This window comes from Chiloscyllium plagiosum, unplaced genomic scaffold (assembly GCF_037043375.1).
Source record: "Chiloscyllium plagiosum isolate Xiang-an unplaced genomic scaffold, Cpla_swu_hap1 HiC_scaffold_27, whole genome shotgun sequence".
NCBI classification, from domain to species: domain Eukaryota; kingdom Metazoa; phylum Chordata; class Chondrichthyes; order Orectolobiformes; family Hemiscylliidae; genus Chiloscyllium; species Chiloscyllium plagiosum.
This window is the reverse complement of record NW_028270165.1, coordinates 35,339,243-35,360,405: the sequence shown is the minus strand read 5'-3', so window position 1 is coordinate 35,360,405 and position 21,163 is coordinate 35,339,243. Positions and strand designations below refer to the sequence as shown.

The 21,163-nt window shown below is 46.4% G+C and overlaps 1 protein-coding gene and 1 pseudogene across 3 annotated transcripts in view; one reads left to right on the top strand and one right to left on the bottom strand.

The window, feature by feature from the left end:
- LOC148143581 (uncharacterized) overlaps positions 1 to 21,163 on the bottom strand; it is a 58,802-nt gene that overhangs the window by 30,366 nt on the left and 7,273 nt on the right. Inside the window, exon 3 of one of the 2 annotated variants that reach the window (XR_015751265.1) lies at positions 14,181 to 14,796. The exons of the other annotated variant lie outside the window; for it this stretch is intronic. The gene's annotated coding sequence lies outside the window, so the exon portion shown is untranslated. Of the gene's footprint in view, positions 1 to 14,180; positions 14,797 to 21,163 lie in introns of those variants that run through there. 2 annotated transcript variants of the gene reach the window in all.
- LOC148143582 (uncharacterized) lies at positions 7,929 to 11,018 on the top strand (annotated as a pseudogene). The gene is made up of 2 exons (XR_015751264.1): positions 7,929 to 8,039; positions 9,376 to 11,018. The product of XR_015751264.1 is annotated as an uncharacterized LOC148143582 (transcript).

The following is a 21,163-nucleotide window of genomic DNA, read 5'->3' as shown; positions in this document are numbered from 1 at the left end:
GCCGTTATCGACTGGACTATTAACCCAGTTCTGGGATCTGTTGGGTTTGAATACCACCGCGGCAGATGGCGGAATTGGAATACGGTCAATTGGAAGAACGATGAAACCATTTTTTGTGTGGGGGGGGGGGGGAGAGAAAACCCCAATCTGATTCACGCCCTTTTTAGGGAAGGAAACTGCAGTTGTGGGAAAGGATTAACTCAGTCGTCCCAGCTGCATCCTTTATCTGGTCTGGCCTACACGTGACTCCAGACCCACAGCAGTCTGTTTCACTCCACACTGCCCCCGTTCCCGGCCCCACGGGTTAAGGCTGTACCAAGGATCCAATTACAAAGGGACAACTCTGTGCTGACCCATAGTAAAGAAAGTGAGGTGGGGGGGGGGGGGGGGGGTGCGGGGGAGTGTGCGCTTTGACCTTGAGCTGTTTAAAAAGCCACTACTTTCTCTACATCTTTTTGCTAGGGGAGGGATCTGAAGCTGTAACAAAGTTGGGTCACAATAAAGATTACCTGAACTTACTACCGGGCTCAGACTCTCATTGAAAGCTTTGAGCTCCAGATGGTTTTTTGTTTTAAAGCTGCTCATTTCTTCCAGCCTCCTGCACCAAGTTTCTAATGTTGTGTATCAGATGGAGCAGTGAATGAGTAGCTAGTATCATTAGAAATTGTAAATGTTTAAGGAGTACAGGTACTGCATCGTTTCATCAACATTGTAAAGGTTACTGGCTGCACTGGGAGGTGTGGGCTGTGTTCACTCGAAACTCTTATCTTTAAAATTGAGAATAGCTAAAATGATATATTCAGAAACATCATTGAAGTCTAAACCCATTTCAATTTTTTAAAAGAGCTGCTGAAATCTTTCTGAAACTTGCACTGGAATATGTGCAGTTAGGCCACAGCTCAGGACAGGCTGTAAGGGGTGAATGACCTATTCCTCATCTTGTGAAATTGGTTTCCAACTATGTAGACATAGTTATAGAGTTGTAGAGCTGGAAACAAACCCTTCAGTCCATACCTTAAATGATTCTAGTGATCCATTTGCCAGCATTTGGCCTATGTTCATCTGTACCCTTCCTATTCATATCCCCATCCAGATGCCTTTTAAATGTTGTAATTGTACAAGTCTCCACCACTTCTGGCAGTTTATTCCATACACACACCACCCTCTGCGTGAAAATGTTGCCCCTCAGGTCCCTTTCCCCACCTTCAACCTATGCCCCTTTAGTACTTGACCTTGGGGAAAGACCTTGGGTATTCACCCTATCCATGCCCCTTACAAATGTCTATAATTTTGAGGAGAGAATGAGGACTGCAGATGCTAGACATCATTTTCCACCCCACCCCCACTTTATCCCAGTCCCATGCCTTCAACTCAGCATGCCATCTTGACCTGTCCGTCAACTTTTCAATCTATCAGCTCCACCCACTTCTCCAACCTATCCATCGCCAAACCTGATGCCTGGAGGAGGAACACCTCATCCTCTGCCTTGCGACCCTGCAACCACACAGGACAAATGTGGATTTCGACAGTTTCCTCACCTCCCCCACTTTATCCCAGTCCCAAGCCTCCAATTTGGTGCTGCCCCTTCTGACCTGTCCATCATTTTTTCCTATCTATCTGCACCATAACCCCCTCCGAACTATCATCTTGCCACCCCCCCAACTCCCACCTCTCACAAACACACACACACACACACACCTACCTTCATCTACCTATGGCATTCTCAGCTACCTTCTCCCCCAACCCCACCCTCTTCCCATTTATCTCTAAGCAGCCCCGACCCACAAGCCTCGTTCCTGATGAAGGGCTTATGCCCAAAACGTCAATTCTCCTGCTCCTTGGCTGCTGCCTGACCTGCTATGGTTTTCCAGCACCACACTCTCGGCATAATTTTAAGGTAATTGGAGGAAGGTTTCGGAGAGATGTCAGAGTAGGTTCTCTACTCGGATAGTGGTGGCTGTGTGAAATGCACTGTCAACAGTGGGAGTGGAGTCAGATACATTAGGGACATTTAATCGACTCTTGGATAGGTACATGAAAGTTAGTACAATAAATGGTATGTAGGTCAGTCTGATCTTAGAGTAGGATAAAGGGCCGGTACTGCATCGAGTGCCGAAGGGCCTGTACTGTGCTATGTACCTAAGTAGAGTCAAAAATGTTGTTTTATCAGCAGTACAGTCAGATCCGAGCAAACAAGGACATGCAGGTCATACTGCGCTTAGACAGAGTGAGGCGTACAGGGTTACAGCTGCACAGGAGGTGCGCAGAAGCAAGGTCAACATTAAATTTCAAATTGGAGAGCTCCATTCAGCAGTCTAATAATTGCAGGGAAGAAGCTATTCTTGAACCTGTTGGTACATGTGTTCAAGCTTCTGTATCTTCTGCCTGACAGAAGATGGTGCAGGAGATCATTCCCGGGGTGGGAGGGGTCTTTGAGGTTGGTAGCCTTTCCACGACAACGAGAAGTGTAGATGGATTACATGGGTGGGAGGTTGGCTTCCGTGATGGACTGTGCTGTGCACACCACCTTCTGTAATTTCTTCCGGTCCTGGGCAGAGCAGTTGCCGTAGCAGGGTGTAATGCACCCAGATTCAATGCTTTCTGTGGTGCATCTGTAAATGTTGGTGAGTGTCATTGTGGACATGCCGAATTTCTTGAGCATCCTGAGGAAGAAAAGGCGTTGTTGTGCCTTCTTGACCGTTGCATGGGTACGTTTAGATATTTAGCCACTCCTTTCTCACTATTACTAACTCCTTTACTTGATGCAGTCACAGTCAGTTTCATACCTTGTGCTAAATATTATGAAGGGCAAAGGTAGTGTACATACATAATATGAAATCTTTAAACTTGAATTCATTTTAAAGAGCAGAACAACGTATTTATGGTAAAAATGGGTAAACTTAACAGGTTTTATGAAGGGTGAGAGTGGGAAGTATGTGAAGGTGCATGTTAAAACAGGACAGAGTCTGCATGGCTTTGACAACAGGAGGTCATGTCTGACAAATCTATTAGGATTCTTTGTGCAGGTAATGAGTAAGTTAGACAAAGGCAGAGCCAGTGGACGTGAGCGATTTGGATTTCCAGAAGGCCTTTGACAAGGTGCCGTGCAGGAGGCTGCTAAGTAAGATAAGTGTCCCTGGAGGAGTGGCAAGTTACTGGCACGGATAGAGGATTGGCTGACTGGCAGAAGGCAGAGAGTTGGCATAAAGGGGTCTTTGGAGTTCCAAAGGGGGTCCATGCTGAGAATGCTTGGACAGGCCAGGAGAATGGTCAGAGAAGGGGCAGATGGAATACAATGTGGTAAAGTGTGAGGTTATGCACTTTGGTGGGAAGACCAGAAACAGAGACTGTTTTCAAAATGGGAAAGGCTTCGGAAATGTGAAACAGAAAGGGATTGGGGAATCCCAGCTCAGGGGGAGGATTGTACCATTCATTCGGGGTGGTGTGGAAAGGATCGTCCCATTGAGACTTTGGAGAATTGTACCTTTAATGGCTGTGGGGGAGTAAAGGATTATACCATTCAGAGGGGGACGATTGCATCATTCGGAGGTGGAGGGGTGTGGAGGAGGAAAAGGGGAGAGGAGGATTGTACCATTCACATCACGGGGTGTGGATTATACCATTCACAGAGAGAATTATTTATTTTTATTTTTCAGAATTTCCAGGATACAGGACATATGCCAATTTTCCCCACCAGAAATCGACTGAAACTGGGTGCACTAAAAAATTCCAGCAGGAAGATTATCAGTAAAAAGGTCTCGTTTCGGTCAAAGCAGTTATAGACTTAGAGTCACACCGCACAGAAACAGACACTTCAGTTCAACTCATCCATGCCGACCAGATGTTCCAATCTGGCCCAGTCCCAAGTTCCAGCATTTGCTCCATATTCCTCTAAATCCGAACTATTCATCTAGACACCTTTTTAAATGTTGTAATTGTACCCACCTCCACCACTACCTCTGGCTGCTCATTCCATACACGCTCTACCTTCTGCGTGAAAACGTTGCCCCTCAGTTCCTTTTTAAATCTTTCCCCCTCTCATCTTAAACTTATACCTTCTAGTTTTGGACTCCTCCATTTCGGGGGGTAAAAGACCTTGGCTATTCGCCCTATCCGTGATTTTCATGATTTTATCAACCTCTCAGGTCACCCCTCAGCCGCCTCCGCTCCAGGGAGAACAGCCTCAGCCAAGTCAACTTCTCCCTATAGCTCAAATCCTCCAACCCTGGCAACATCCTTGTAAATCTTTTCTGAACCCTTTCAAGTTTCACAACATCCTTCCAAGAGGAAGGATGCCGGAATTGTACACTTATTCCAAAAGGGTCCTAAACATTCTCCTGTACAGCCACACCATAACCTCTCAAATCCTCTGCTCAATACTCTGACCAACAAAGGAAAGTATACCAAACACCACCTTCACTATCCTATCTACCTGCAACTCCACTTTCAAGAAACTGTGAACCTGCTCTCCAAAGTCTCTTTGTTCAACAACACTCCCTAGAACCTTCCCATTAAGTGTAGATGTGCTGCTCTGATTTGTTTTTCCAAAATGCAGCACCTCGCATTCATCTAAATTAAACTCCATCTGCCACTCTTCAGCCCATTGGCACATCTGATCAAGATCCCATTGTAATCTGAGGTAACCTTCCTCTTGTTCACTACACCTCCAATTTTGGTGTCATCAGCAAACCTACTAACTATACATCTATGTTCACATCCAAGTCATTTGCATAAAAAAATACAGAAAGGAGTGGACCCAGCACCGATCCTTGTGGCACTCCAGTGGTCATAAGCCTCCAGTCTGAAAAACAACTCTCCTCCACCACCTTCTACCTTTGAGCCAGTTCTGTATACAAAGGGCTAGTTCTCTCTGTATTCCATAAGATCTAAACTTGCGAACCAGTCTCCCTTGGGGAACCTTGTCAAACACCTTACTGAAGTACGTATAGATCATGTCCATTGCTCTGCCCTCATCAATCTTCTTTGTTACTTCTTCAAAGCACTCAATCAAGTTTGTGAGACATGATTTCCCATGCACAAAGCCATGCCGACGATCCCTAATCAGTCCTTGCCTTTCCAAATATGTATAAACCCTATCTCTCAGGTTTCACTCCGACAACCTGCCCACCACCGATGTCAGGTTCTCTGGCTTTTCCTTATCACCTTTCTTAAATAGTGGTACCACGTTAACCAACCTCCAGTTTTCTGGCACCTCTCATGTGACTATCAATGATACAAATATTTCAGCAAGGGGCCCAACAATCACTTCCCGTAGCCTCCCACAGAGTTCTCTGGTACACCTGATCAGGTCCTGGAGATTTATCCACCTTCGTGTTTCAAGACATCCAGCACCACCACCTCTGTAATATGGACATTTTTAAAGATGTTATAATCTATTTCCCTACACTCTATATTTTTCATGTCCTTCTCCAGAGTAAACATTGATGCAAAATACTTGTTTAGTATCTCCCCCATCTCGTGTAGTTCCACACATTGGCTGCCTTGCTCATCTTTGATGTGCCCTATTCTCTCCCCAGTGACCCTTTTGTCCTTAATGTATTTGTAAAAACACTTTGGATTGTCCTTAACCCTATTTGCCAAAGTTATCTCATGTCCAGTTTTTGCCCTCCTGGTTTCCCTTTTAAGTATACTCCTACTACCTTTATACTCTAAGGATTCACTCAATCTATCCTGTCTATACCTGACATATGCTTCCTTCTTTTTCTGAACCAAACAATCAATTTCTCCAGTCATCCAACATTCCCTACACCTACCAGACATTCCTTTCACCCGAACAGGAATATACTGTCTCTGGAATCACGTTATCTCATGTCTGAAGGTTTCCCATTTTCCAGCTGTCTCTTTACCTGCAAACATCTGCCCCCAAACAGCTTTTGAAAGTTCTTGCCTATTACTGTCAAAATGAGATATTCTCCAATTTAGAATTTCAACTTTTAGATCTGGTCTATTTCATCACTATTTTAAAATTAAGAGAATTATGGTTGCTGGCCCCAAAGTGCACCCCCACTGACACCTCAGTCAGCTGCCCTGCCTTATTTCCCAAGAGTAGGTCAAGTTTTGCATCTTCTCCATAGATATATCCACATACTAAGTCAGAAATCTTTCTTGAACACGCTCAATAAATTCCTCTCCATCTAAACCCTTAAACCTATGGCAGTCCTGGTCTATGGTTGGAAAGTTAAATCCCCTACCATAACCATATAAGGGGAAATGAGTTTAAAACTGGGCACAATCCTCCAGGTGCAGTTTCAGCAATGCTATGTTTGGTTGCAGCAACACTTCCTTCCCTTTATGTTCTATTCCTTTAGCGATAAAAGCGAATGCTGCATTCACTTTCTTACTTATCTACTGTACCTGCATGCTAGTTTTCTGTGACTCATTAATGAGGATACCCAGATCCCTCTGCACCAGGTCACCCCAAACCCTCTATTCGATAATAGGTTGCCTTGCTGGTTTTGTTTTTGATCAAAATGCATGACCTCACACTTATCCACCTTAAACTCCATCTGCCACATTTTGGCCAACTCTCCTAACCTATCCAGATCCATTTGTAAGGTTCATATATCCTCATTGCAATCTACCATCACGCCTATTTATGTGTCATCCACAAATTTGGCAAATGAGCCTTTTATACGTGTATCCAAGTCACTAATGTAGATTGTAAATAGCTGGGGTCCAAGGACCCAACCCTGTGGCACCTGACCAGTGACATCTTGCCATCCAGAAAAAAAAGCCATCAATTCGGACTGTCTATCTTCTGCCCATCAGACAGCCACCTATCCAAGCTGATAAATCAGCCCATATCGCATAACCTTGCGAGTTAACGCTTTCTGTGGCACTTTAGCAAATGCCTTCTGAAAAGCCAGATATATTACATCTACAGGACCCCTATTATCCACTTGTTACATCTATGAAGAACTTAGTCAAATCTGATTTGCCCATCATAAAACCATGCTGACTCTGATGGATAGAGTTTTGACTTTTCAAACGTCCTGATATTGCTTCCTTGATAATTGACCCTAACACCTTCCCAACAACAGATGTTAAACTAACTGGTCTGCAATTTCCCACATATTGCCTGCCTCCCTTTCTGAATACAGGCATTACATTAGCATTTTTCCAATCCACTGGAACCATAAGATCCTAAGATATAGGAGCAGAAACTAAGCCATTCAATCATGGAAGAAACGTTTCTCAAATCCATTCTCCCGCTTTCTTTGATCACCTTGACAATCAAGAACCTACCTATCTCTGTATTAAATAAACTCAATGAATCTTTCTCATGTCCAGGGAATTTTGGAATATTGTAACTAATGAATCCACAATCTCCACTGCCACTTCCTTTAGTACCGAGGATGTAGGCCATCAGGCCCAGGGGATTTGTTTGCCCTCAATCCTAATAGTGTACCTATCAAAGTTGATTGTTTAAATTCTACCTTTTCTATAGCGTTTGACTTGCTCGTTCCAATACGAATGATCCTGCTGTCCTCTAACGTGAAAACTGAGGAAAAGTATTGATTTAGCAGCTCTGTCATTTCAGTGTTCCTCTTATTAACTCACCTGCTTCACCTTCCAAGGGACCAACATTTACTTTAGCGACTCTGTTCCCTTTGGCAGACCAACAGAAGCTTTTGATAATCTATGCTATGTTTCTTTCGTAATTTACCTTACCTATTTCTATTCATTTTGAAAATCCCTTTGTTTGTGTCTGGAAGTTTCCCGATGTTTCAGCTTTCCAAAGGTCTGGAGTAACATTCCTGAACAGGCTGGGGGCGGGGAAAACCAACCCCCATTGTCCCCTATTGGTTGGAGGGCGCCCCCCAGCCACGCCCCCTCAGTTGGCGACGACTTTGTGGACCACGCCCCCTATGTGTTGGCGCATGTGCAGTGTCGGTCCCGCGGCCGGACAGAGGCAGTGTTACTGAGTGTGGGAGAGGAATGGCGCCGGTGGCTGAAGGAACAAGAACAGGAGCCGCTGGAAAAGCTGAGCAGGTCCGGCAGCTCGTGTCGGGAGGAATGTGAGGAGGTGTTTCGGGTCCGGGGATCCTCCTTCAGAACAGGACCAGGTTTCAGGAACATCCCGGGGAGGTCGCCAGGCCCGAGCGCCAAGACCTGGCTCCTGCCCCCGGGGAGAGGAGACAGTGAGACAGGGTAGGATTGGGACCCGCGGGAGGAGGGAGACTGGGGAGTTTATAAACTCCTAGGGGGAGGCCTCAGGCCTCCAATAGAAGCCCCACAGGCTCAGTGTTTACTTCACCGGCGAAGGAGCTCTCGGGTTGCCCGGGCAACCGGCCGCCAGCTTTGTGAGGGTCAGGCGCCTGTTGTCTTGGGACGGGGTTGTTGGATTGTTGTAGAATATTGATCTCCTCTGTACTTTTAATCTTGAATATTTTTAAAATGTACACTGGCTTCAATTTCTGAATTCTAAGTACAGAAGCAAAATATAAACATCTCCTTACATGCATCCCAATATGTGCATAGGAGCCAAGACTGCCTCAAGATTTACTGAGGTGCTGAATCAATAGCTCTTTCCCTTTTGATTAATGAAGGTGGTGCCCAGCAAACTCCTGCACACAGCCTGTTCTGTCAGCCTTTATGGGAGAGATATGATAGCAAAACCCGTGAAGCCAAGTAATTTGAAGTCACACTTTGGTGCTTTAATCCCCTCAAATTCAGCATTACGTCAAGGCTGCAGGTGTACCATACTCCCTCGGACAGCCAGGATGGATAACAAAGAGGAGAGCTGAGGTGTTATCCTCGTCAAGCCTGTAACTTCTGCAAAAAACACCATCAAGTTAGTTAAATACAATGTCCCCTTCAGCAATCCCACGCTGACTCTTCCTAATCCACCTTTCTCCATGTGACTACTAATTTTGACCAGAATAACTATTTCTGCTTTTCCATCAAATTTAAACTGGCTGCCCTCTAATTGCTGAGTATATCTTTACAACCTTTCTTAAACAAGGCTAAAGTGTTTGCAGTTTTCCAGTCACTTCCTCCAATTCCATGGAAGACTGTTGAATTATGTCGAATGCTCCCACAATTTTTGTCGTCCCTTTCTTCAAGATCCTTGGATACATTTCATCAAGTCCCAGTGCCTTGTCAACTTCTAAGTGCCAACAGCTTATCGAAGACTTCTTTCATATTAATTTTGAACTTATACAGTGACAAAGTCACCTTGTTGGTTGCCCCGTAAGAATTAGTTAGAGCGGAGTGAGAACAGAGGGGGAGAGAGTGGGATGGTGTTTTCAATTTTGTGAAATAAGAAAAGAATATTCTGCAGAAAGTAGAATTGCTTGTTCTGAATTTCTACCCTGCACTGACAGTGATGAATCTTATAATTTCTTTTTGCAGCGTATTTGAAGATCTGAAGACAGAAGTTTCAAAATGAACAGGTATAAGCGTTATGCCGGAAACATTGACTCTCCTGCACCTCGGATGCTGCCTGACCTGCTGTGCTTTTCCAGTGCTGCGCTTTTTGACTCTGACTCTCCAGCGACTGCAGTCCTCACTTTGACATCAATGTCTGACAGTCACCCAATTCATCAGGACCGCAACAATTTTCAACTATGATTCTGTGAGAAGGAAACAAGCTTTTTGGTTCTTGTTTGAGTACTTTTTCAGCATCAATGGGACTAGATGAGAGACCCTACTGTTGCAGCGCACTGAGCGTGGAGCGTGTAACAGCTATACGGCCTGAAAACAGGAATTCACAGTGGGGAGGGGCTGTACATGTGTTTGCGTACAGCTGAAGCTTCAGCCATGGAGAAACCGGAAGAATCCCGCCCTGTGGAGAAACCATGGAAGTGTGGTAACTGTGGGAAATGCTTTTATGCCCCGTCTGCCCCAGAGACTTATCAGCGCAGCCACACTGGGGAGAGGCCGTTCTCCTGCCCAGTCTGGAGGAAGGCCTTCAGCAAATCCTCTGACCTGCTAAAGCACCACCAGATCCACAGAGGGGAGAGGCCATTCAGCTGCCCTGAGTGCGGCAAGGCATTCAGCAGTTCCACCACCCTGCTGACCCACAAGCGGGTCCAGGCGGGGGAGAGACCCTTCAGCTGCTCCGAGTGTAGGAAGGCCTTCAGCAATTCCTCCGACCTCCTGAAGCACCAGCGGGTCCACACAGGGGAGAGGCCATTCTCCTGCCCTGACTGCGGGCAGGTCTTCGGTGATTCCTCTGCCCTGCTGACCCACCGGCGGGTCCACACAGGGGAAAGGCCCTTCAGCTGTCCCTACTGCGGGAAGGCCTTCAGCAAATCCTCTGACCTGCTGAAGCACCAGCGGGTCCACACGGGGGAGAGGCCGTTCTCCTGCCCCGAGTGTGGGAAGGCCTTCAGCTTTCCTCTGCCTTGCTGGCCCACCGGCGGGTCCACACCGGGGAAAGGCCCTTCAGCTGCCCAGAGTGTGGGAAGGCCTTCAGCAGTTCCTCCTACAGGCTGAACCACCAACGGGTCCACACGGGTGAAAGGCCTTTCAGCTGCTTAGAGTGCGGGAAAGCCTTCAGCAATTCCTCCAACCTACTGACCCACCGGCGTGTCCACACAGGGGAGAGACCCTTCAGCTGTCCAGAGTGCGGGAAGGCCTTCAACAGTTCCTTCCACCTGCTGACCCATCAGCGTGTCCACACGGGGGAGAGGCCGTTCCCCTGCACCGTGTGCGGGAAGGCTTTTAGCAATTCCTCCAACCTGCTGAACCACCAGCGGGTCCACACGGGCGAGAAGCCCTTCACCTGCTCTCAGTGTGGGAAGGGTTTCACCCGCTTCTTCAACCTGCGGAGCCACCAGCGAGTTCACGCGCCATTGCAGGAGGATTGAAGGAGCAACGGGTTGGTGGTGGTGGTGGTGTTGGGTGTGGAGAGTGTGTGCGCTTTGACCTTGAGCTGTTTTTTAAAAACTACTTTTTCTATGCCTTTTTGCTGGGGTAATCTGAAGCTGTAACAAAGTTGGTCACAGTAAAGTTTACCTGAACTTAACGTCGGGTTCAGGCTCTCATTGAAAGCTTTGAGCTCCAAATGGTTTTTGTTTTAAAGCTGCTCATTTCTTTCAGCCTCCTGCACTAAGTTTCCAATGTCATGTATCAGATGGAGTAGTGAATGAGTAGCTACTATCGTTAGAAATTGTAAATTTTTCAGGAGTGCAGGTACTGCACCATTTCATCAGCATTGTAAAGTTTACTGGCAGCAGTAAAGGGTGTAGGCCGTGTTCACTAGAAACGATGTGGAGGAGCCGGTGTTGAACTGGGGTGGGTAAAGTTAAAAAGCACCAGGTGATAGTCCAACAGGGTTTATTTGGATGCACTAGCTTCCAGAGCACTGCTCCTTCATCAGGTAGCTGGGGAGCAGGATCATAAGACACAGAATTTAAAGCAAAAGATCACAGTGTCATGCAACAGAAATGATATATTGAAAAAAACCTGGATTGCTGTTAAGTCTTTCATCTTTTAGAATGGGTTGCAGGTTTTGCTTCATTAATGTATAAATCCCAGAATATTTTTTAAGTCAGTCTCAAGATGACTTAAGGTTTTATAAAAATAGGTGACATCTCAGCTCTCAATGTATGAAAGGTGTGAAGTTTGAGTGTGTCTGTATCCGAATCTTGAATCAGAATGGTTCTATTATCAAAGTAGGAATTTATAAAATAATCCATGGATTGACTACCTGCCGATTTCTGCTCAAAGCGCACATCGAATGTATCTGCAAATGCAAATTCACCACACAGACCCATGTGTATGTGTTTGCAAGTGTGCATGCTTGGTAACGTTTGTGTGATGGAGTATAAGCCTCTGAGAAGGCGTGTGTGGGGTGTGTTTGTATGTGTGTGTCTGAGAGACCATGTGGATGTAAGAGAGAGTGTGAGTGTACAATGAAGTGGAGTCAAAATACGTACAACACAGATGGCCTCCTTCTTCAAGGACCGCAATTTCCCCCCCGACGTGGTCGACGGTGCCCTCCACCGCATCTCCTCCACTTCCCGCTCCTCCGCCCTTGAGCCCCGCCCCTCCAACCGCCACCAGGACAGAACCCCACTGGTCCTCACCTACTACCCCACCAATCTCCATGTACAGCGCATCATCCGCCGTCACTTCCGCCACCTCCAAACAGACCCCAGCACCAAGGATATATTTCCCTCCCCTCCCCTATCAGCTTTCCGTAGAGACCACTCCCTCCGTGACTCCCTTGTCAGATCCACACCCCCCACCGACCCAACCTCCACTCCCGGCACCTTCCCTTGCAACCGCAGGAGGTGCAACACTTGCGCCCACACCTCCCCCCTCACTTCTCTCCAAGGCCCCAAAGGAAACTTCCATATCCGCCACAGATTCACCTGCACCTGCACCCACATCATCTGCTGCAGCCGGTGTGGCCTCCTCTATATTGGGGAGACAGGCCGCCTACTTGCAGAGCGATTCAGAGAGCACCTCTGGGCCACCCGGACGAACCAACCCAACCAACCTGTAGCACAGCATTTCAACTCCCCCTCCCACTCCACCGAGGATATGCAGGTCATTGGACTCATCCACCGCCAAACCACAACAACCCGACGGTCGGAGGAGGAGCGTCTTATCTTCCGACTGGGAACCCTCCAACCGCAGGGGATGAACTTGGACTTCACCAGTTTCTTCATCCCCCCTCCCCCCACATTGTCTCAGCCGGATCCCTCCAGCCCGGCACTGCCTTCCTGACCTGCAGTCTTCTTCTTGACCTCTCCGCCTCCATCCTACTCCGACCTATCACCCTCACCTTGACCTCTTTCCACCTATCACATTTCCAACGCCCCTCCTCCAAGTCCCTCCTCCCTACCTTTTATCTTCTCCTGCTGAACACTCTCTGCTCATTCCTGAAGAAGGGCCTGTGCCCGAAACGTCGAATCTCCTGTTCCCTGGATGCTGCCTGACCTGCTGTGCTGTTCCAGCAATAAAGTTTCAACAATGAAGTGGAGTCACCCAAGGTCCCTGTTGAGACCATCCTCGTGGGTTCCGAACTTGGCTATCAGCCTCTGCTTGGCCACTAAAAACAATTGAGCAGTTACACAACATGCATTGGAGAGTACTGGGTGGGACTTATCTTTTGCTTTGCAGAAGGTGGGAGGCTCTGGATGAGAGCAAACACATGCTGGAAGACCTTCGGCTCAGAGTTGGAGCTGGAAGCCAGGCTGCATACACATCAGGGGAAAACTTAACCAGCTTTTTATTCCGGGTAATGGTCATTCATCTCCAGACAGAGCCTTCTCATTGGGTCAGTGGACAGGATCAGGTGGGTATGAGTGTGAATCACGCAGGTAAAGAGGATCTGAGAGAGGGCTGCAGGGGGGAGGAGCTAACTGGCTGGGTGGTGGGAGGAAGAACAAAGTTGGGGGGGGGGGGAAGAAGGTGGTGGTAAGGGACAATAGTGACAGAGATTGTCTCTGTTCTCTGCAGTTGGCAGCAGGATTCAGGAACCAATATGCTCAGGGCTGGAGAAGTGGGAAAGGGAGGCTGCAGTGGGTGTGGTCCAACACTGTCAGGAGACGACAGCCAGTCAGAAACTACAAAGACAAAGCAGAACCCAAAAGCTATGGGCAGCACAGTGACTCTGTGGCTAGTGCTGCTGCCTCTCATTGCCAGGGACCTGGGTTTGATTCCAGCCTTTGAGGACTGTCTGTGTGGACTTTGTGCATGGTTTACCTCTGGGTGCTGCGGTTTCTACCCACAGTCCAACAATCTGCAGTTTAGGGAAATAAGCCAGGGGGAGCTGCAGAGCCATATGGTAGGTGAGTTGGTCTGGTGGGAAGCTGTTTGGAAGTTTGGTGTGAATTAGATGGGCCAAATAGCCTGCAGGGATTATATGATTCTGCTGCCATGACCACATGTATATTGAGAAGTGACTGCTGTGGTCCTGGGAAAGGTGGGATTTGTAGTGTCGCTGCCCGCTGTCCATTCTCTCCCTGTCCCCCCAACCCATCTCCATTTTCTCTCTCTCAACCCCTAGCCATTCTCTTTCCCTTTTTCCCCCAGCACCTGTTATTTCTTGTGCCTCAAGACTTCTTTGATTGCTGTATCATGACTTTCTAAGAAAAGAGAGAGAATGGATGTTGATGAGTCTATATGAGAGATCGGGGTGTATGAGAAATGGCTGATCTTAAAAATGAAGAACAGCTAAAATTATATATTCAGAAACATCATTAAAGCATCTTCAATTTTATTAAAAAGCTGCAGGCACCTTTCTGAACCTGTATTGAAATATGCGCAGTTAGGCCACAGTTGAGTACAGGCTGTAATGGGTGAATGGCATATTCCTAGTCTTGTGATATAGGTTCCAACTATGTAGAACAAGAGTCACAGAGTCAGCAAAGGACTGCTTGTGCTCTTCGGTGTCAGCAAAAATCTGCGCATTCTCCTAGATTTCCGCACAAACGGTTTGCGACCTTCTTTTGATGGTCCAATAGAGAGCCCTGGAGGACCGGAAAGAGACTGGACCTCCTGCCATTCAGAGCTCCCCATTCTCTGAATGCGGAAGTTGGACAATGAGCTTTGGAAGCTGCGAATCTCTCCCTGAATGATGGTTGAGCTTCACCCCAGACTGCAACTTCATTCCTCTGTCCAACATCTGTGAGGTACAGCACTCTTTTTTCCGTTTCTGGTTTTGCATTCTGGGCTTCAATTGTTGACTTACAGCAAGTGAAAGGAAAGGGAGTGAATCCAGGGAGGGGACGGACTACGGAAACGTTGGTCCAGGTCGGTTCTCAGTCGGCAAACACATGGCAATTGCATTACCACAATGTGGTAATATAGCCTTTACTGTGGAATAAAAAGCAGAAAGGAGTTGCATTGTTAAAAGTGACACATTGGGATGTGAAGGAAGTGAGGACTGCAGATGCTAGAGGTTAAGAGTCAAAGTGTGGCGCTGGAAAAGCACAGCAGGTCAGACAGTATCCGAGGAACAGGAGAGTTAACATTTCCAACATGAGCCCTTCATCAGGAATGATGTGTGGATGTACAAAGGGCCTTCTACAGGCCGCCGCCTTACGGAACGTTTCAGAGAACACCTCTGGGACACCCGGACCAACCAACCCAACCACCCTGTGACTCAACACTTCAACTCCCCCTCCCGCTCCACCAAGGACATGCAGGTCCTTGGCCTCCTCCATCGCCAAACCATTGCAACACGACAGCTGGAGGAAGAGCGCCTCATCTTCCGCCTAGGAACCCTCCAACCACGAGGGATGAATTCAGATTTCTCCAGTTTCCTCATTTCCCCTCCCCCCACCTTGTCTCAGTCCCAACACTCGAACTCAGCACCACCTTCCTAACCTGCAATCTTCTTCCTGACCTCTCCACCCCCACCCCCACTCCGGCCTATCACCCTCACCTTAACCTCCTTCCACCTCTCGCATTTCCAATGCCCCTCCTCCAAGTCCCTCCTCCCTACCTTTTATCTTAGCCTGCTTGGCACACTCTCCTCATTCCTGAAGAAGGGCTCATGCCCGAAACGGCGATTCTCCTGTTCCTTGGATGCTACCTGACCTGCTGCGCTTTTCCAGCAACACATTTTCAGCTCAGCGTCCTTCTACACTAGTCAATGCCAATTGTCAGACAGGTGAAACAAGCAATCAGCAAGGCAAGTGATATATTAGCAAGAGGAATTGAGTTCAGAATTGAGGATGTCTTCCTGCAGTTGTGAAGGGTCATTGAATATATTCAAGGCTGAATTCATCTGATTGGTGGATGGTGATGGGGAAAGTTTAAAAAAAAGTTTTTAAGACCAGTACAGAATAGTTACAAAGTAATACAGAACAGAAACAGACCCTTCAGTCCAACTAGTCCATGCTGACTATATTCACAAACTAATCTAGTCCCATCTAGTTTGACCTATATCCCTCCAAACTTTTCCTATTAATGTACTTATCTAAATGTCTTAAATGTTGACAGTTCCTGCATCCACCATTTCCTCAGGACATTGAAAGAGTGATTCCACACGTAAACCAAAAGAAAAAGGTGCTCTTCATGTCTTTTTTTTTTAATCTTTCTCCTCTCACCTTAAAAATGTACTCCCTAATCTTGAAACCCCCACCCGAAGGAAACAGCATCTGCCACGCACCTCAACAATATCCCTTCTTGACTTTATAAACCAAGGTCACCTCTCAACCTCTTGTGCTGCAGTGAAAAGTGTCCCAGCATATCCACCTCGATGTAGGTATATTCATATCTGTTCAATGCTGGTGCAGGCCCGAAAGACCAAATGGCCTACTCCTGCTCCCAATTCTCACCCTCATGAGTCTAAGGACAGCAAGAGACCATAAAACATTGGAGCACAAAATTAGGCTATTCAGCCCATCAGCCTATTCAGCCCATTCAATCGTGGCTGATACGTTTCTCAATCCCATTCTCCCGCTTTCTCCCCGTAACTCTCGATCCCCTTGATACTCAAGAGCCTATCTATCTCAGTCTTAAATATCCTCAGCGACCTGGCCTGCACAGCCTTCTGTGGCAATGAATTCAATAGATTCGCCACTCTCTGGTTGAAAGGTTCCTCCTTATCTCGGTTCTAAAAGGTCTTCCCTTTACTCAAAGGCTGTGCCCTCGGTTTCTAGTCTCTTCTGTCAGTGGAAACATCTTCCCAACATCCACTCTGCCCAGGCCGTTCAGTGTTCGGTATGTTTCAATTAGATCTCCCCTGTGTGGGGGCCTGTGTTATGGACTAAACATTCTTAAGCAGGCAGCCCCACACCATAACTTTGCAATTTGTTTCAGTAAGTGTACAGTAAAAATTACCTGGAGTAAGTTAGCTTGGTTGATTACTAGATTTTAAAACAGACAATTATTCACAAAATTACACAATTAAAACACAAAGATCAGAATAAAGAACCCCTACAGAACTCAGCCTATCCAACTAGACTTAATTATGCTGTTCGAATATATACAACAGTCCCAATAAGCAAACTCAATTTGAAAACCAGTATAAATAGAACACATACTTACAGATTGAAGTTGACAGGCAGAAAAGAGAGACAGAGTTTCCACACAGCTCCCTGTTGAACTTCCAACCAGTTCGAGAGCTGACTACACCCCTTTTTTTATACAGGTCACTTCTAAAATATGACCATGTTGGCCTGAAATCTCATCAGTTTACATATAAACAAAAGGCCTCTTAAAATCCTTTTAATCTCTGTACCAAACCAGACTGATCAGAGATTGACCCAGTTTATTACCCCTCTGGGAAAAAAAGTCAAAGACACAGTCTCCTTGAGCCAAGGAACATCTTTTAGGAAAAAAAGGTACTAGCTTTGTGACACCTGTTAATCAGTAAGAACCAGACACTTCAGGATGAGGTACAGCAGGGATTAGGTTCAACAAAGTGAGAATGGAGGGAGTGAGAGAGGATATGGGGCCTCTGGAAGGTAGGATAAAATGGCTGAAGGAGCTGCACAAGATGGCTTCTGCATTGCTACGTGACGAGCTGCTGCTTGTGTCTATAGCTGTATAAACAACTAACTACTAAAACCACTAGAATGCAGAAGTAGACCAATGAGAAAGTACTAACCACACTCTGCAAGCTGCAAGTCCTTTGTATCTCAAGATAAAGATGACCTAACCTTTATGACTTAACTCGTTGACCAATTATCATAAGAGTCATAGAGATGTACAGCATGGAACAGACCCTTCAGTCCAACCCGTCCAGATATCTCAACACAATAGAGTCCCACCTACCAGCACCCAGCCCATATCCCTCCAAACCCTTCCTATTCATCCAAATGCCTTTTAAATGTTACAATTATATCAGCCTCCACCGCATCCTCTGGCAGTTCATTTCATACACGTACCACCCTCTGTGTGAAAAAGTTGCCCCTTAGGTCTCTTTTATATCTTTCCCCTCTCACCCTAAACCTATGCCCTCTAGTTCTGGACTCCCCGACCCCAGGGAAAAGACTTAGTCTATTTACCCTATCCATGCCCCTCATAATTTTGTAAACCTCTATAAGGTCACCCCTTAACCTCTGACGCTCCAGGGAAAACAGCCCCAACCTGTTCAGCCTCTCCCATAGCTCAAATCCTCCAACTTTGGCAACATGCTTGTAAATCTTTTCTGAACCCTTTCAAGTTGCTATACACTCACTCACTTGTAGCTGAAGCTTTGGCCATGGAGAAACCTGAGGAATCCTGCCCCATGAAGAAACCATGGAAGTGTGGCAACTGCGGGAAAGGCTGTTCCTCTGCACAGATTGCAGGAAGGCCTTCAGCAAGTTATTCATTCTGCTGAGGCACCAGTGGGTCCATGCCAGGGAGAGGCCTTCAGCTGCCCAGAGTGCAGTAAGGGCTTTACCCATGCCTGTGCCCTGCCGACCCACAGCAATATGGTTGACTCAACACTGCCCCAGCCGGGCAAATGTGTGGGGAGAAACTGACTTGGATGCAGTGTATGGGATGAAATTGCTGGGCGAGGCAATACCTCCTCCGGGTTACAGCTGTACCAAGGATGCAATTACAAAGGGACAACTCGGTGGTGACCAATAGTAAAGAAAGTGGAGTGGGGAGTGTGTGAGCTTTGACCTTGAGCTATCTTTTGTGTGTCTTTTTGTTGAGGAGATCTGAAGCTGTAACAAAGTTGGGTCGCATTAAAGGTGACCTGAACTTATCGCCGGGCTCAGACTCTCATTGAAAGCTTTGAACTCCAAGAGGTTTTGTTTTAAAGCTGATCCTTTCTTTCAGCCTCCTGCACTGAATTTCCAATGTCATGTATCAGCAGGAGTAGTGAATGAGTACCTAGTTTTGTTTGAAATTCTAAGTTTTTCAGGAGTGCAGAGTGCTTCGCTTCATCAGCATTGTAATGTTTCCTGGCAGCACCAGGAGGTGTGTGCTGTGTTCACTAGAATTGTGGTGGAAGTGCTGGTATTGGACTGCAGTGGGTAAAGTTAAAAATCACACAACACCAGGTTACAATCCAACAGGTTTATTTGGAAGCACTAGCTTTTGGAGCGCTGCTCCTTCATCGGGGAGTTGTGGTGCATGATCATAAGACTGAGATTTTATAGAAAAAGATCAGTGTCATGCAACTGATAGGATATATTGAACAACCCTAGGTTGCTATTCAGTCTTTCCTCTTTTAGAACGGGTTGCAGGTTTCAGTTCATTAATATGTAAATCCCAGAACACAGAGTCACAGAGATGTACAGCATGAAAACAGACCCTTCGGTCCAACTTGTCCATGCCAACCAGATATCCTAACCCAATCTAGTCCCACTTGCCAGCACCTGGCCCATATCCCACCAAACCCTTCCTATTCATATACCCATCCAAATGCCTCTTAAATGCCCTACCAATGTCCTGTACAGCCACAACATGACCCCCCAACTGCTGTACTGAATACTCTGACCAATAAAAGAAAGCATACCAAACACCCTCTTCACTATCCTATCTACCTGCAACTCCACTTTCAAGGAGCTATGAACCTGCACTCCGAGGTCACTTTGTTTAGCAACACTCCCTAGGACCTTACCATTAAGTGTTTAAATCAGAGTGGCACTGGAAAAGCACAGCAGGTCAGGTAGCATCCGAGGAACAGGTAAATCAACATTTCGGGCAAAAGCCCTTCATCAGGAATAAAGCTTTATTCCTGATGAAGGGCTTTTGTCTGAAACATCAATTTTCCTGCACCTCGGATGCAGCCTGACTTGCTGTGCTTTTCCAGCACCACTCTGATCGAAACTCTGGTTTCCAGCATCTGCAGTCCTCATTTTGCCTCGTTGATCCTTACCATGAAGTGAAAAAGTCCTGCTAAGATTTGCTTTCCCAAAATGCAGCACCTCACTTTTATCTGAATTAAACTACATCTGCCACTTCTCAGCCCATTGGCCCATCTGGTCAAGATCCTGTTGTAATCTGAGGTAACTCTCTTCGCTGTTCACTACACCTCCAATTTTGGTGTCATCTGCAAACTTACTAATTGTTCCTCTTATGCTTACATCCAAAATCATTTAGGTAAATGACAAAAAGTAGAGGACCCAGCACTGATCCTTGTGACACTCCACTGGTCACAGGCCTCCAGCCTGAAAAACAATCCTCCACCACCACCCTCCGTCTTCTACCTTTGGAGCCAGTTCTGTATCCAAATGGCTAGTTCTACCTGTATTCCGTGAGATCTAACCTTGCTAATCAGTCTCCCATGGGCAACCTTGTCGAACGCCTTACTGAAGTCCATATACATCACATCTACCACTCTTCCCTCATCAATCCTCTTTGTTACTTCCTCAAAAAACTCAATCTGACTATCCCTAATCAGTCGTTGCCTTTCCAAATACATGTACATACTGTCCCTCAGGATTCCCTCCAACAACTTGCCCACCACTGATGTTCGGCTCACTGGTCTCTAGTTTGCTGGCTTGTCCTTACCACCCTTCTTAAACAGTGGCAACACGTTACCCAACCTCCAGTCTTCCGGCACCTCACCTGTTGACGATCAATGATACAAATATCTCAGCAAGAGGCCCAACAATCACTTCTCTAGCTTATCACAGAGTTCTAGGGTACACCTGATCAGGTCCTGGGAATTTATCCACTTTTAGGTGATTTCAAGACATGCAGCATTTCCTCCTCTGTAATATGGACATTTTGCAAGATGTCACCATCTATTTCCCTACAATCTATATCTTCCATATCCTTTTCCACAGTAAATACTGATGCAAAATACTAATTTAGTATCTCCCCCATTTTCTGCGGCTCCACACAAAGACCGCCATGCTGATCTTTGAGGGGCCCTATTCTCTCCCTAGTTACCCTTTTGTCCTTAATATATATATGTAAAAACTCTTTGGATTCTCCTTAATTTTACTTGCCAAAGCTATTTCATGTCCACTTTTTGCCCTCCTGATTTCCCTCTTAAGTATACTTCTACTTCTTTTATACTCTAAGGATTCACTATACATAACATATGCTTCCTTTTTCTTAACCAAACCCTCAATTTCTTTTGTCATCCAGCATTCCTTATACCTACCAGCCTTTCCTTTTACCCTAACAGGAATATACTCTCTCTGGATTCTCATTATCTCATTTCTGAAGGCTTCCCATTTTCCAGCCGTCCCTTTACCTGCGAACATCTGTCCCCAATCAGCTTTCAAAAGTTCTTGCCTAATACCGTCACAATTGGCCTTTCTCCAATTTACAATCTGGT